The 15,581-nt window shown below is 44.0% G+C and overlaps 1 long non-coding RNA gene across 1 annotated transcript; it reads right to left on the reverse strand.

Annotated features, from left to right (window-relative positions):
* Window positions 1-13,830: 13,830 nt before the first annotated feature.
* LOC134299273 (uncharacterized) lies at window positions 13,831-15,065 on the reverse strand. The gene is made up of 2 exons (XR_010006458.1): window positions 14,457-15,065; window positions 13,831-14,205 (listed from the first exon to the last, which is right to left on the reverse strand). It is a non-coding gene; the product is annotated as an uncharacterized LOC134299273 (long non-coding RNA).
* Window positions 15,066-15,581: the final 516 nt, after the last annotated feature.

Genomic DNA, 15,581 nt, shown 5'->3' on the forward strand with positions numbered 1-15,581 from the left:
ACTAGCTAAACAGCATAATTTCTCCAGTGGTGTAAGGCAAAAATAGGGGTATAGCATCTAGATCCAGGGAAGTCATGCTCCCTCTCTATTCTGCCTTGGTCAGACCACACCTGGAATCACACTGTGTCCAATTCTGGGCACCACAGTTGAAGGGAGATGTTGACAAGCTGGAATGTGTCCAAAGGAGGGCAACTAAAATGATCACAGGTCTGGAGAACAAACCCTATGAGGAGTGGCTTAAAGAGCTGGGCATGTTTAGCCTGCAGAAGAGAAGGCTGAGAGGAGACATGATAGCCCTGTATAAATACGTGAGGGGAAGTCATAGGGAGGTGGGAGCAAGCTTGTTTTCTGCTGCCCTGCAGACTAGGACACGGAACAATGGCTTCAAACTACAGGAAAGGAGATTCCACCTGAACATCAGGAAGAACTTCCTCACTGTGAGGGCTGTCCGGCAGTGGAACTCTCTCCCCCGGACTGTGGTGGAGGCTCCTTCTTTGGAGGCTTTTAAGCAGAGGCTGGATGGCCATCTGTCGGGGGTGCTTTAAATGCGATTTCCTGCTTCTTGGCAGGGGGTTGGACTGGATGGCCCATGAGGTCTCTTCCAACTCTACGATTCTATGATTCTATGAGTCTATGTAAGACATCCTGTGATAATGTGGCATGTCCCATTAAGAGCCACATCCATTGTTTTAACCTGGTGAGATGTATTCCACAGTGGACATGTGTATTCAGCAGCAGAGTAACAAAGCTCAAGGGTAGATGTCTTCACTATGTCTGTTTGGGATCCACAGGTTGTGCTGTTGAAGACTGGCCTGGAGGGGAAGTATCACAGCTAATGATAAGGCAAGCAGCCATACATACTCCAGAGGGCTGTGTCATGGAAATGGCCACCGCAAAAGCATGTCGTAGCAAACAAAGAATATATACCTTTGGCTTATCTAAAATTGACCAATGGCTGAGGGTTTTCATCACCTTCCACACCCACTTGGCATAAATGATACCTGTGACTTCACTTGTTGATTTCAAGCTAACTTTTGGTCTTGGAACTTTCTGGAGAAAGGCACCAGCTCACAGGAATAATAATAATATAATAATAACTTTATTTTTATACCCCGCCCAATCTCCCCGAAGGGACTCGGGGCAGCTTACATGGGGCCTAGCCCAACACAACAATATAATAACAACAGCAAGGCAATAAAACAAATATCCCAACAAAAAACATCAGCATCAATAAAAGTCATAAAAATCCACATACAGCATAAAATGTTAAAAACAGGAGACTAATACACGGATCTGGGCAAAAGTGCAGCATATTTCAAAAAGAGGAGAGGTAGTTTCATAGCTAAAATGGTCAATAAAGTGCAATGTAATATGGCAAAGCATCAACGATGGAGCTATTGTTGAATGGGCAGATAAATCAACCTACAATGATTAATCATCGAAGGCCTTTTGGAAGGGAAGGGCATACGCAGAGGCATAGCCACAGGCAAAAGTTTACTATTTTCTGGCTTATGGTCCCTTCAGTGCCAGTCAGCTTTCGTATGATACTGTTTTTAGCACCCACTTATTGCTTGATAGTCAACAGTGCTTCTTGTTGTTGGGAATCACCCTGGACTACTCAAGTCTAAATGTAGTCAGATAGATGATAGAGTTAGATTGAGGGAATCCTTTCCCCATTTTCAAAGCATGCCTAGATAGGCTTTACTGTGTTTCACTCTATCCTGTTTACGTCACATCCCTTACTTTGAAGTTAGTAGAAATGTCAATCTTTAGGGACACTAACTTCTCATTGGTCAGAATGTCTTTTATGGCCCCAATAAACTGGACCATGAGGTTGGAACCATTTTGGTTCACTCCTTCTTCTCCCTTTGTTCTTCTTGCTAACAAGAAACATCTCACCATCCCTCCTGGCAAGATGTAACTATTTAGATGTTTGTTATTTTTCCTTTCTTATTTTTCCTTAGAAACCAGTTTAGAATAGACTAGACAGCTCCCAAGCCTTTCTATCTACAATGGAGTTCTTTTTACCTGAATAAATACTTTTTGAACTTTTACTGAGACTCTGCAATCGATTGCCATCCTAAGCTGAAAGGCTTCTCTCCCATGTAAGTAACTGTTGCATTTGAAATCTTTTGCTTTTGCTACTCTGCTGCATTTTGGTGGAATCTCCCCCAAAGAGGGTTGAATTGAGTCTAACCGCTCAGAGATTACCACAACACTTGTAAGTCAGAGCTCAGTTCAAGGTAACTCCCAAGTATTTTGGTGTGTTGCAATGCTCCAGTGAGATTCCTTCCCAGGTCATCCTCAGAGCTCGAGATGCTTGTCTATTTGCAAGTAATAATACTCCAGAACTTTTTATAGGACTGAACCCAATTGCTAATCCCAGCTAGAAAAGATTCTGGGATCTTTCCAAAGCCCAAAAGGACTACTGAGAAATACCAGGTGCTTCAGGCTATAATTCAGAAGTGAGAACTGGCAAAAGCACTCCGGATTCTAGTCTGACCTTTAAAGGAACCACTCAAGGAGTTGAACCTTCAGATTAAAATCCTCAATACAGTAGAGTCTCACTTATCCAACACTCGCTTATCCAACATCCTGGATTATCCAACGCATTTTATAGTCAATGTTTTCAATACATCGTGATATTTTGGTGCTAAATTTGTAAATACAGTAATTACTACATAGCATTACTGTGTATTGAACTACTTTTTCTGTCAAATTTGTTGTTAAACATGATGTTTTGGTGCTTAATTTGTAAAATCATAGCCTAATTTGATGTTTAATAGGCTTTTCCTTGATCCCTCCTTATTATCCAACATATTCACTTATCCAACGTTCTGCCAGCCCGTTTATGTTGGATAAGTGAGACTCTACTGTATATTCATTGGCCCATTAACAAGAAATACTCTAGTTACAATAATAAACGACAAGTAAAATAGATAATAAGAAAAAGGTATTAGCATCTAAATACCCTAAAGAAAGGGTGTCAAACTCATATTCATTCATATATTCCAGATTTTAGGAATTGTAGGAGTTGGAGTCTATACTCTAAGGCAGGCATGGGCGAACTTCGGCCCTCCAGGTGTTATGGTTGAGCCTTCGGGCTCCGGTAATAGAAGAAGGGGTCATAAGACTCCTCGAGAGTCAGACTCTTTCGAGGAGCGTGAAAGAAAACGGCTCCGGGATTTGTTTACAGACCCGACAGATGAGGACTCATTTGAGGGTTTTTCTGAGGGTTTGGAGGAAGAGATGGCCAGCTCGGAGGAGGACGACATGGAATGGACTCGTGTGAGGGAGGATTTGGGTGTTGGGGAAACAGGCAATGAAAGCATGGGAGGTGATTGGCGGGTTGCAGGATCAGACCCATGGACTGGCTGGAGGGATGGAGCGGGATCCACAGCTGGGGATGCTGTGGGGCGTAGTCAAAGGTGCTTAAGCTCTGATGAGGATGATGATGTTGGGGCACCTGGAATTGGGATGGCAGCTGACAGCGATGATGAGCTTGAACTGGGATAAATTGGGGTTTGGGACCAATGTCTAATTGCGTTGGGCAAGGTAATCTGGACGGACGCTTGGGCTTTTGTTGGGGAACTTCCTGAAGACGGGTGTGATTCGTTACTGGATACGTAAGTTTACCAAGGACACTGGGCATCGACGGCGGGAGGAACTGTGCGGGGTTTTTCTCTGTGCAACTTGTGTTTAATCTCGATAGCTTGGACCTCCGTCGTCTTTTTGACGGGCAATATCTACTCGCACTGGATTGACGCTGGACTGACTGACTTCGATTCCGGATTATCCCTTCTGCTGGCTATCGGTGAGACCTTTGGATTTCTAGACGACTACGCTTGGCTATTGACCTCTGGACCGGATTGGGACCCTGCTGACTGCCGTTACCCTGACTGCTGTGCCTGGACCTGGATATCGTTGGCCGCTGAACCTTAAACTGAATCCTGACTACGACCACGCTTTTCGTTCGCTGCAGGAAGGAATAAACAAGCCTGGTTTATTCTCCTGCTGTTTCTGAGTAGCAGAGAGGAATCTGCTACCAGTCTGTTGTTTACATTCTGACTCCTGTTGATCCTCTTTTGTTTGCATTGTTTGCCAGGCTGAAGTAAGCACTTTTGATTTAATCCAGATTATACTTCTGTTTAACCCGGTTTATCCCTTTGAACCGTTTAAGCTCAAACTGAGCTGTTTTTTGTTACTTATCACACTGAAGTCAAGTGTTTGCCCTGTTCTTTGTTTCCTACGGACGTTTTTAGTTCTGTAACCTCAATAAACTGAGTTTTGTTTTACTCGCTGGCGTTCTGTCTGTGACACCAGGTGTTTTGGACTACAACTCCCACAATTCCTAACAGCCTACCGGCTGTTAGGAATTGTGGGAGTTGCAGTCCAAAACACCTAGAGGGCTGAAGTTCGCCCATGCCTGGTCTAAGAATTAATGCAGCAAGACTGAATCGCCAGGATTCCTTAACATTAAGCCATGCTGCAGTCATCCTACAGAGCGAATCCATCCCACAATAAAATTGAGACAATTATTATTATTATTATTATTATTATTATTATTATTATTATTATTATTATTGCATCTGAAAGTGCAAAGCCAAATGTGCCATTGTTGGCTGCCATCACAAAAAAATGTGACATTGCAGCTATGAGTCAGCTAATCTTCCTCCGGTTCTCTGATGACAGTAAAACATTCGCTCTTCTGTCAGCGGCAATTCACCCCACGGCCATGGAGCCCAGAGCTTCGGGGACCCCTTGACCTCCGGATCAGAGGCTGGGCTGCCTCCTCCCCCTGGTTTAGCAATCTGTAAATAAGGCCTCTTTGTGCCCATGTGGTGACCTTTGGCTTGGCTCCGTCTCCCAACAGACATCAATTTGTTTGATAGTTAGCCTTGACATTTGCCTGCAGGGGGAAAAAACGAGGACTGGCAAGCAAAGCAGTGAGGGAAGAGCCATGCATTTAATCCTGGCTCTCTTGCAGACTTCTTGTACAACCCAAGGCACATTCAGCAAGGATCAGTGCCGCAGGTCGGATGACATCAAGGCTGCAATTGAACTGCACTTACGGCTCCTTAGATGCCCTCACGCTGGGATTGGAAAGGAGGGAAGAGGCATGGCTTCATCTCCTACCAGCTAAAAAAGCCAATATGATTCTACGAGGGTTGAATGAAAAGTAATGCCTCCACCTTCGTAACTCCTCAACAGATGGCAGTCCTGGTCTGCGGCAGGTACTGACTTGTTCAGTAGAGTCTCCTGTACAGTTAGTTCCATTTGGCGGGAAGCCTTAGCATTGAATGGTTGTGTTGTTAAAGTGCAAAGTATGGAACGCTGTGCAGACAGTTCCATTTGGCAGGAAGCCTTGGCATTGAACGGTTGTGTTGTTAAAGTGCGAAGTATGGAACCCTGTGCAGACGGTTCCATTTGACGGGAAGCCTTAGCATTGAACGGTTGTGTTGGTAAAGTGTGAAGTATGGAACTCTTTGCAGACAATTCCATTTGGCGGGAAGCCTTAGCATTGAACGGTTGTTAAAGTGCGAAGTATGGAACCCTGTGCAGATGGTTCCATTTGACGGGAAGCCTTGGCATTGAATGGTTGTGTTGTTAAAGTGCGAAGTATGGAATCCTGTGCAGACGGTTCCATTTGACAGGAAGCCTTAGCATTGAACGGTTGTGTTGGTAAAGTGTGAAGTATGGAACTCTTTGCAGACAATTCCATTTGGCGGGAAGCCTTAGCATTGAACGGTTGTGTTGTTAAAGTGCGAAGTATGGAACCCTGTGCAGATGGTTCCATTTGACGGGAAGCCTTAGCATTGAACGGTTGTGTTGTTAAAGTGCGAAGTATGGAACCCTGCACAGAGGTCGGTCAATGCGACTTAAGCAACGTGCAGTCATTGAATTCTTGACAGCAGAAGGTGTCACCCCAAAGGAGATTCATCAGAGAATGCAAGCTGGTTATGGGGATTGTGTGGATGTGAGTCCTGTGCATCGTTGGGTGAGTAAGTTTAAAGAGGTTGAGGTGGGAACATCTGACTTGCATGACAAACAAAGAGTTGGGCGTCCTGTGACAGCAAACACCGAGTTTCACAAGCAAAAGCTTGACAGATGGATTCAAGACGATCATTGTATCACTCAGAGAGAAATTTCAAGCATAATCGGCATTTCACAAGAACGGGTGGTCACATTGTTGCTTTGCTTGGCTGCCGGAAGATCTGTGCACAATGGGTCCTGTGAGACGCTGGTTGCGGAAACAGAGTGTCGACTTCTTCCGTGACGGCTTCAGAAAACTTGTTCATTGTTAGCAGAAATGTATCCAATTGTCTGGTGATGATGTGGAAAAGTGAATAGTGGTAGTTAAAGAGCACATTCTAAGGGTTATTTCTGCGTTTTATTTATTAAAATATTCCCATCCAAACCCAAGTAATGAAGGTGGAGGCATTCCTTTCCATCAACCTCGTAGGCTGCATCAATAGGGTTCTAGGTAGGACACAAGAATCTTCTTTGTCTAGTGTCATCCATAGGGTTCCAGTGTCCAGATAGGAAGAGTGACACCTGGCTTCAGAACAGTACAGTACATGTAAAAGGGATTTAGGAGTCTTAGACCTGCTAGCAGAGCATAGCATTTAGAACAGGCATGGGCAAACTTCAGCCCTCAGGTGTTTTGGACTTCAACTCCCACCATTCCTAACAGCCTACCGGCTGTTAGGAATGATGGGAGTTGAAGTCCAAAACACCTGGAGGGCTGAAGTTTGCCCATGCCTGCTTTAGGGTATTTAGACGTCTTCTTGGAATGACAAGCAGCATGATATTATTCCCCATTAATGTTCACCTACATCAGCGTTTCTCAACATGTGGACCGGGGTCGCGAGGGAGTGTCCGAGGGGTCGCCAAAGACCATCAGAAAACACATATTTTTGATGGTCTTAGGAACTCCTTTGGCAGAGAACCCATTTGGCCCAATTCTATCTTTGGTGGGGTTCAAAGTGCTCTTTGATTGTAGGTGAACTATAAATCCCAGCAACTGCAACTCCCAAATGTCGAGGTCTATTTTCCCCAAACTCCACCAATGTTCACATTTGGGTATATTGAGTATTCGTGCCACCTAGATCCATCATTGTTTGAGTCCATAGTGCTCTCTGGATGTAGGTGAACTACAACTCCAAAACTCAAGGTCAATGCCCACCAGTATTTTCTGTCGGTCATGGGAGTTCTGTGTGCCAAGTTTGGTTCAATTCCATCGTTGCTGGAGTTCAGAATGCTCTTTGATTGTAGGTGAACTATAAATCCCAGCAACTACAACTTACAAATGACAAAATCAAACCCTCCTCAACCTCACCAGTATTCAAATTTGGACATATTGAGTATTTCTGCCAAATTTGGTCCAGTGAATGAAAATACATCCTGCATATCGGATATTTACATTGTTAAAGTGGGAATGATTGTATATAGAATTGTTTAAATGTAATTGAGTCATGGTCGTGCAATGTGTGCTGGAGATTGCATCATACACTGTGTTCTGCTTACTATGTCAGTGTGTAAAGGGTTAAACTTGGATTGCATCAGACAGCAGAGACTGAGATAAATAGCCCTCTACTTCCTATCTTTTTCTCTCTGTCCCTTCCCGTGTGTGTCTGTGTGAGAGCTGTGTATCGTCTTGTGAGATTTTCGTTTGTAAGTAAACTTTTGATAGACAACTGAAGACTGCAGCGTCGTTATTTATCCAGAGCTTCCTCGTCAGCGACTTCTGCTGTGCGTGTGTATCTAGGAAACCGCTCTGACATACATTACGATTCATAACAGTAGTAAAATGACAATTATGAAGTAACAACAAAAATAATTTTATGGTTGTGGGGTCAACACAACACAACACAAGGAACTGTATTATGAAGTTGCAACATTAGGATGGTTGAGAACCACCGACCTACATGAAGTGCATTTTCTCTGTGGCTTACCATTTTGGAAAGTCAAGATGAATTTGACCACAACGAGAAGGTGATACCGTTCAACATTAAGTCATATTTTGCAGCTTGGATTTCTAGGCTTTGAACTCTCGATTGTGGGAGGTGGGACCAGACCGGGAAAACAAGCATTTCAATTTGTGTGGTGACATTCGAGTGAGAAGCAACTTGCCGAAGATGTTTGACGTTTTCATCCTTGTGCTCCTTTCCGCTCTAAGGTCATGGACTACATTTCTTCACATAGCCCGAAAGTGTTGACAGTCTGCAGCTCAAACGCCAACACCAACACAGCAACATGTAATTCAATTTTCTAGCAAGTAATGCAAATAATAAGTCGGCAATCCTCTTTAGAAGTCGCAGGGAACGGGTCATGGAAACAGCATGGTGTGCTTTGGCTCAAACCAAATAACAAAGCCAAGGTAACACAGAGGCACAATCCAACCATTTTTAATTTTAAGAATTCACCATCCATACAATAGACTCTGGTATGTATTTATTTATCATGTCAGAAGCGAACTGAGCGTACAGTTATAATATATTTAGAAAATACACAAAGTTAAAAAACTTGGCATTATACTAGATTTCCTTTGACCAGAAGCTGGCCACTTGGAGTGCCTCTGGTGTTGTTGTGAGAAGGTCCTCCATTGTATATGTGGCAGGGCTCAGGCTGCATTGTAGTTAAGTGGTCGCTGATTTGCTCTTCTCTGCACTCTCATGTTGTGGACTCCACTTTGTGGCACCATTTCTCAAGATTAGCTCTGCACCTCGTGCAGTCTTTTCAATGCTTTCCAAATTGCCCAATGCTTCTGTTGTTCAGGGCTTTCTGTGTGCCCAGGAGGGAGTCTCTTATCCGATTTCAACCATGGATTGAGGTTCCAGGTTTTAGCCTGCCACTTTTGGACTCTTGCTTGCTGAGGTGTTCCTGCAAGTATCTCTGTAGATCTTAGGAAGCTATTTCTTGATTTAAGGCTAATATCCAAACAGAGGATGGGTCGGAGATGTTAACACCTTGGTCCTTTCATTGCAGGCTGCCACTGCAATGATGTCAGGTGTTGCAATACTGGCTAAACAGTATAAGGAAGCACAGCCAACCTGCCAGACTGGTTATATCATACAAGTTAAAATTAGGGAACTGGAGAAAAGAGGATTGTGTTTGCTGGTGTTTGGGTTGGCATGACACAGTTTGCGGGGAGAAAAATCACTCTAAATTTACACTTGACACCACAGACTTCATAATATGTACAAGGCATTTCTTGGAAATGTTGGAAATGCGAGGGAAATGTGGCAGTCTGCAAAAAGATCCAGAAATACTGGACTCAAACACATAGAAACTGGAATAAATTGTTAAGCTAAACATCATGATGAAGCCAGAGCTTTATTTGTTGGGAATGCTGGACAATCCGCTAGAAAATAAAAACTAGAAAATAAAAGATAACTGCAGTAAGAATATGTCATGGTTTGCAAAGGCACTGTGCTGTGTGTGTGTTAACTGGAAAATGAAGTGCATGAAGCCGATTGGCTGGGCCTGAAACTTCTGCAGATTGATTTGATACTGTTTCTGTTCTGCTGCTGCAGAAACAGTTTGGACAAGTTTTTCAGTTCTGAGACAGTACTGCTGGTGAACAAAGCTGCGTACTCAGAGAAGCCTTGCTATTTTGAGGCCTGTTTGCTTCTGAGCAAAGAAGGTGAAGAACCAGGACTGTATTCTTCTCTGAAGCAGATTTGTGGACTGAGAAAGGACTGTTTATGACTGTGGACATCTGTAAGTGATCAGAGGGACCATTGGAAATCCTACTGTTTTGATCTCTTGGAATCAGTAAAGTTCCTGTATTTTTGTTCTGTAAACCTGAGTGGTATGTTATTATTCTGCGGGTGACTATGGATCGCGGACACAAGTAAGAGCTTCCATTTATCATCATCAATCTATAACATAATAGTCTGTGCAGAGATGGAGGGAAGCAGTTCTTGAAACGTAATTAAAATGACTGATTAAAAGGTAAAGGTTTTCCATTGACATTAAATCTAGTCGTGTCCAACTCTGGGGTTGGTGCTCATCAGAGCCGGCGTTGTCCGCAGACACCTCCAAAGTCATGTGGCCAGCATGACTGCATGAAGCTCTGTTACCGTCCCACCAAAGCAGTACCTATTAATTTACTCACATTTGCATATTTTCGAACTGCTAGGTTGGCAGAAGCTGGGGCTAACATTCGGAGCTCACTTATATGACTTCTGATGCACTTTCCCTGTCTTTGACATGAGTATAAAGGGAAGCATAGCCAACCTGCCAGACTTTTACAAGTCCGATTTCATAACACCTGAGCCGAGCTTCATAACCGCAACCAAATGTGTTGAGCTCTGACCCAGCTTGAGCTCTGTCATTTGTCTCTCTTCCCCGCTTCTCTCCATCTGGCGCCGAGACACCTTTCAAACTCAATACAAATGCAAAGTTTCGGGTCCTTAGCAATCCCCTTTTGCCCTTTCCTCTGGGGCCGAGATGCCATTAGCCACAGCGAGGCACCTGCCTCAGGCGTCCCATTTTGGAGCGTGTCGCGAAAGGGCAGGAAATTGTAAGTTATTGAATTTCTTATTATTGCATACATATATATTTACTGGTGAAGAGGGGGAGAAGCACAGGCAATATTTGCAGATTTATAAGCAGCAAGGAATTGAACTGTTTTCAAGGGGTACCTGCCTTGATAGACATAGACCACCTGTATCATTGGAAGCACACCGAAAATCGATTAGTGGCCAGATGAAGACATTAGTTTTATGGGGAGCCAAGTATAAGACTAAAAGAAAACAGCTGTCCAGGGGAAAAACGCAGACGCCTTGGTTTATAGCTGTCTGGGGTGCTTGGGAGGCAACCCAAAGGGAATTTGGTCTCCATGTGCAAGAAACTCAGTGAAGAAAGACTGATGCCAGGACCAAACAACTGCCAACCCAAAGAGAGAGGGAATGGCAAGAGGTTGTTGTGTGTTTTCCAGAAGTATTCTCTCCTGACGTTTCGCCCACTTCTATGGCAGGCATCCTCAGAGGTTTTGAAGTATAGGTGGATCCCTGCCATAGATGTGGGCGAAACGTCAGGAGAGCATACTTCTGGAACATGGCCATACAGCCCGGAAAACACACAACAACCCTGTGATTCTGGCCATGAAAGCCTTTGACAACACAATGGCAGGAGGAGTGCTAAGCCTTTAGGATTCCACCCCAAAATAAGGATATGACCATGATCACAATTATCTGGAGAGAGCTGTTTCGAAAGCCAAGGTTTAAAAGATGGTGAAAAGCTATTTCAGACCGTTACCATAGACCAGGTGTGGCCAACCTTGGGCCCTCCAGGTGTTTTGGACTTCAATTCCACAATTCCTAACAGCCTACCATATGTATAGGTAAAGGTAAAGGTAAGTCCAGTCATGTCTGACTCTGAGGGTTGGTGCTCATCTCCATTTCTAAGCCAAAGAGCTGGCGTTGTCCGTAGACACCTCCAAGGTCATGTGGCCGCCGGCATGACTGCATGGATCGCTGTTACTTTCCCGCCGGAGCGGTACCTATTGATCTACTCACATTGGCATGTTTTCGAACTGCTAAGTTGGCAGAAGCTGGAGCTAACAGCGGGCACTCACTCCGCTCAACAGATTTGAACCTGCGACCTTTCAGTCTGCAAGTTCAGCAGCTCAGTGCTTTAACTCACTTTGCCACCGGGGCTCCCATATGTATATCTATATCTATATGTAAGTATGGCTGGAGTTGCACTTCAAAAATGTACCTGTTCTGACTTACATATAAATTCAGCTTTGGAACAAACCAACAAAGCCTAATGTGTTGTCGAAGGCTTTCATGGCTGGGATCACAGGTTTGTTGTATGTTTTCCAGGCTGTATGGCCATGTTCCAGAAGCATTCTCTCCTGACATTTCACCCACATCTATGGCAGGCATCCTCAGAGGTTGTGAGGTATGTGAGAGAACTAAGCAAGGAAGCTTTATATTTATTTATTTATTTATTTACAGTATTTATATTCTGCCCTTCTCACCCCGAAGGGGACTCAGGGCGGATCACATTGTACACATATAAGGCAAACATTCAATGCCTTTTAACATAGAACAAGACAAACAAACATAGACTCCGAGCGGGCCTTGAACTCATGACCTCCTGGTCAGAGTGATTCATTGCAGTTAATTGCAGCTGGCTTGCTCTCCCGCCTGCGTCACAGCCCGGGCCCTGTGGAAGTTCTTGGTGGGGGGAAGGACTCTAGTCTGTTGGAGGCCAGGGTGAATGTTGTAATTAATCACCATATATTATTTGAGAACAAAGTATATTACTAATAATATTATTAATAATATTACCATATAATGATATAGTACAATATAGTAATTTAATGCTTATATTGGGCCCCTGGTGGTGGCGCAGTGTGTTAAAGCATTGAGCTGCTGAACTTGCGGACCAAAAGGTACCAGGTTCAAATCCCGGGAGCGGAATGAGCGCCCGCTGTTAGCCCCAGCTCCTGCCAACCTAGCAGTTCGAAAACATGCAAATGTGAGTAGATCAATAGGTACCGCTCTGGCGGGAAGGTAACGGCGCTCCATGCAGTCATGCCAGTGGCCACATGACCTTGGAGGTGTCTACGGACAATGCCGGCTCTTCGGCTTAGAAATGGAAATCAGCACCAACCCCCAGAGTCGGTCACGGCTGGACTTAACGTCAGGGGAAAACTTTTACCTTAATGCTTATATTGTGCTATGCTAATAATATATTGTATGTACATTTGATTTGTAAGCCACTCTGAGTCTCCTTCGGGGTGAGAAAAGCGGGATATAAATGTAGTAAATAAATAATATTATTTGAGAACACAGAAATGCTCGACCATTCCAACAACTATCATGTCAGACTACACAGAGTAACCATTAAAATCCACAAGCATGCGGACAATTTCAACAGAAAGGAGGAAACCATGAAAATGAACAAAATCTGGCTACCAGTATTTTAAAAAAAACTCCAAAATCAGGACAGTAAATAAGGAACAGCACTCTGAAAACAGAAGAATTCCAGACAGGAATCAATCAGGGGCAGCTAACGACTCTGAACAAAGGATTCCCCATGCCAGGAGGTGAGGCTGGGAAGGCCATTTAATGCTAACAAAGGTGATTAATTACAACATTCACACTGGCCTCCAACTGACAAGAGTTCTTTCCCCCACCCAGGAACTTCCACAGATATATAAACCTTCCTTGCTTAGGGTTGTTGTATGTTTTCCGGGCTGTATGGCCATGTTCTAGAAGTATTATCTCCTGACGTTTCGCCATAGATGTGGAAAACATACAACAACTCTGTGATCCCGGCCATGAAAGCCTGCGACAACACATCTTCCTTGCTTAGTTTCTCCATACCTCACAACCTCTGAGGATGCCTGCCATAGATGTGGGTGAAATGTCAGGAGAGAATACTTCTGGAACATGGCCATACAGCCTGGAAAACATACAACAACCTTACAAAGCCTATCTTGTTCCTAACTTGGGGACTACCTGTACCAGTGATGGCCAACCTATGACACGCGTGTCAGCACTGACACGCCTAGCCATTTTTGCTGACACACTGCTGCATGCAGATTGATTGGATGACTATGTCTTTTGTGACCAAATTCGGTGTGATTTGGTCCAGTGGTTTTGTTGTTTACTCCATGGGAATTATGCACATTACATTATCATTATATCATTCTATTATTATTCTATTATTATTGTAGTAAATTGTCATATTATTACTATTATATTATTATTATATTATTCATTATTCATGACTACATTGAAACTAGAATAGAGAGAAATCAGCGTGGAAACTACAAGAGGTACCATAGATTGTTGTACATGGAAATAATGGTAGTAAATAGTTTTTGATTTATTAAATATAGTTATATATTACAATTATACATTTTTGTTATTTAAACTATACATATTGCAAAATTATGGGTTTTTTTCTCGAAGTGACACACCACCCAAGTCATGCTAAGTTTTTTTTGGTGAATTTTGACACACCAAGCGCAAAAGATTGTCCATCATTGACCTGTACTGTCTATATTTGCACCATGTCTATAGAATTCCGGCCAGAGGTGGTCATCACACCAAGCCAGGACAGCAAGGTTTCACCGTTCTTCCTTTGTCTTCATATTTGTCTTGCAAGGCTCCTTCTCCTTTCCTTTTCATTCCTTCCTCTGCTTCTTTTTCCTGGGGTCGCGGGAAGCACGTCTGCAGACTGAAGGCATGTACAGAGAGAGAGAGAGAGAGAGAGAGAGAGGTGGTCACGTTGCCAAGCAAGGCTGAAGCCTGACTGCTCCATCGGCACATCAGGGAGCGGATTTGAGCAGAGCCCCTCCTGTCAGTCGTATGGACCGGCCAAGGAAGTTCCACGAGCTTTTCCAGTGGTTTTCTGGTTGTCATGGAAACCTTTCTTTTCCCCTTCCTCTCTCTCTCTCAGCATCCCAGCCCAGGCAACGGTGCGCCTACCTCACTTTGTGTGGCCAGTGGCGTGAGCTTTACCAGGAGCGCCTGGAAAGGGTGTGACATCTGCAGAAGGCCTTGGCTTCCTGGGCACGTCCCAGCCTCCGGGATGAATTGACAAAGAACAGCATGGCTTTCGCGCGGCATCGATGCCACCTGCTCTGAGCACAGCTGGAGCATTTCGGCACCGTGTTCGCTTCGCAGAGCAAAGAGAAGAAGCAAGGCAACAATTTGCCTATAGTTTAAATCAAGAGCTGGGAAAGGCCGCAAGGATCATCCAGTCCAACCCCAACCCCTTTCTGCCAGGCAGGAACACAATCAAAGCACCCCTGACAGATGGCCATCCAGTCTCTGTTTAGAGCCCTCTGAAGGACACAAAGCACTCCTGACAGATGGCCATCCAGTCTCTGTTTAGAGCCCTCCAAAGGACACAATCAAAGCACTCCTGACAGATGGCCATCCAGTCTCTGTTGAGAGCCCTCTGAAGGACACAATCAAAGCACTCCTGACAGATGGCCATCCAGTCTCTGTTTAGAGCCCTCCGAAAGACACAATCAAAGCACTCCTGACAGATGGCCATCCAGTCTCTGTTGAGAGCCCTCCGAAGGAGGAGCTTCTACCACATTCTGAGGCAACCTATCCCGGTGCTAATCAGCTCTTTCCATCAGGAAGCTCTTCCTAATGTAATAATAATAATAATAATAATAATAATAATAATAATAATACTTACTGGGATCTGTGCGCATCATCCAAAAATACATCACACAGTCCTAATCACTTGGGAAGTGTTCGACTTGTGATTTTGTGATACGAAATCCAGCATATCTATCTTGTTTGCTGTGTCATACAAGAAGAAGAAGAAGAAGAAGAAGAGGAAGAGGAAGAGGAAGAGGAAGAGGAAGAGGAAGAAGAAGAAGAAGAAGAAGAAGAAGAAGAAGAAGAAGAAGAAGAAGAAGAAGAAGAAGAAGAAGAGGTGTTTGTTGTTGTTGTTTATTTGTATCCCACCACCATCTCCCCCGGAGGGGATTCGGGACGGCTCACAGAAATATCAGATACAAAATAGTAACAATGTATAATACATCAATAACAATAACAATAACATGCACCAATTATAATATTTAAACATTGACT

This window comes from Anolis carolinensis, chromosome 5 (genome assembly GCF_035594765.1).
Source record: "Anolis carolinensis isolate JA03-04 chromosome 5, rAnoCar3.1.pri, whole genome shotgun sequence".
In the NCBI taxonomy this organism is placed as follows: Eukaryota; Metazoa; Chordata; class Lepidosauria; order Squamata; family Dactyloidae; genus Anolis; species Anolis carolinensis.